The sequence below is a fragment of the Crocodylus porosus genome, unplaced genomic scaffold (genome assembly GCF_001723895.1).
Source record: "Crocodylus porosus isolate Cpor-Errol unplaced genomic scaffold, CroPor_comp1, whole genome shotgun sequence".
NCBI classification, from domain to species: domain Eukaryota; kingdom Metazoa; phylum Chordata; order Crocodylia; family Crocodylidae; genus Crocodylus; species Crocodylus porosus.
In genome coordinates this window covers 105083126-105085121 of record NW_017728906.1, presented here as the reverse complement: position 1 = coordinate 105085121, position 1996 = coordinate 105083126, and positions in this window count along the sequence as shown.

The window sequence follows — 1996 nt, the reverse complement described above, 5'->3', positions numbered from 1 at the left end:
TGCAATTTTTTGAGAGAGCAAAGGCTTCAGAGTATCTTCATATTTGCATTGCTGAAATCTATTCTTGACAATACAGGCATTTAAGTAAATGAAACTAGTTGGAGAGAAGCCTAATTTATGAGAGAAGATGCATTTGTTCTTTTCCTAATACTGCTCTTATGATTAAACACTCGGAAATAATCTAAAACAACGCTCTTCCCCTTCCCCATCCCTTTTAATGAGGAAAAAAAATGGTAAAAAGTGATCTTGTAAGTTGGGGCAATGTACACCATGGTTGCCATTGATGGACTTGAAACATCAGTTTAAAAAAATGTAATAACTTCCTGTGCTTGTAAAACAAAACAAGCCCCCCCCTTCCCCTAAATCCCTGTAAAAACTTTCAGACTGCTGAATGAACACAGTGTTTTGTCTTAAGATCCTTCAGTGCAGTTTGAGGGTCTGTATCTTTTTTAAAGCTCTTGCTTGGGTATCTAAAGTGTCTTATCCTGCTTAGCCCTCTGATTCTCTGAAGATGATTTCAGTAGTTATTGTGGGTAAAATGAAAACTGCTTTTTTGAATATCGCTATACTAGATGGGACTGGGGGTTTTGTATAGCCTAGTTAGCTACAAGGAACAAGTAGGCCAGAGAGAAATCGAAGCCTGCTGTGGAATTCTTATATTTTGAATTTACCGTCTCTTTCAATTTTTGGTAACTTCTGCTATTCAGTTTGAATACATGTTCCCAGACATTTTTCTCTGTAACACTTTGTGCTCTTATAGACATGTGGGGAGCCTGCTCTGACGCAGCAGAAATCCATTGCAGTGGAGCAGACTTGATTAATTAAGTCTGCTGGAGCATGGAAATTCATGTGCTCCAGCAGCCTTCCATGTCGTGTATCAAGGTGAGGGACTAGATGTATTTAAATCAGCTGATCCTGACTATCTCCACCCCAGAGTGCTGGGGGAATTAGCAGAGGTTATTGTGGGACCTCTGGCACAGCTTTATGAGCACTCATGGTGCTCTGGCATGGTGCCAGAGGACTGGAAACGGCCAATGCGGTTCCCTTTTTCAAAAAAGGGAGGAAGGAGAACCCAGGAAACTATAGGTCAGTTAGTCTTACCTCGATCCTGGGTAAGCTTTTTGAGACAATTATTCTGGCACATGTCCATGAGGGGCCAGCAGGGGAGATTATACTTGGGAGGCAACCAAGGGATCATTAGAGGCAGGTCCTGTTAGACCAACCTGGTGGCCTTCTACGACCAGGTCACAAAATGCTTAGCAGGGGTAGCAATGGACGTAGTGTTTCTGGACAATAGGAAGGCCTTCGACACTGTTTGTCACCCGATTCTAATTAAAAAAACTAGGCGACTGTGGTGTCGACACCCACACAGTCAAATGGGTCACTTACTGGCTGGGGGGGCCACACCCAGAGAGTGGTGGTGGACGGGTCTTACTTGACCTGGAGGGATGTGGGCAGGGGGTTCCGCAGGGCTCGGTCCTCGGGCCCGCACTGTTCAACATCTTCATCAGCAACTTGGACGAGGGGATAAAAAGTACCCTGTTCAAAGTCGCAGACGACACCAAGATGTTGGGGGGGAAGTGGGCATGCTAGAAGGGAGGAATAGGCTGCAATGGGACCTAGACAGGTTACAGGGGTGGGCGGATAAGAACTGGATGAGTTTCAACACTGACAAGTGCAAGGTGATGCACTTGGGGAGGAAGAACCAGCACCATACCTACAGGCTGGGGAATTCCCTTCTCATCAGTACAGAGGTAGAAAAGGCTCTTGGAGTCATTATTGATGCCAAAATGACCATTGGCCGACAGTGTGGGGACATGGTCAGGAAGGTCAACCGTACCTTGTCATGCATCCTCAGATGTATCTTGAGCAGGTCCAAGGAGGTGATCCTTCCCTTCTATGGGACACTGGTCAGGCCGGAGTTGGAGTACTGCATCCAGTTCTGGGCGCCGCACTTCAGGAGGGATGTGGACAACATGGAGAGGGTCCAGAGGAG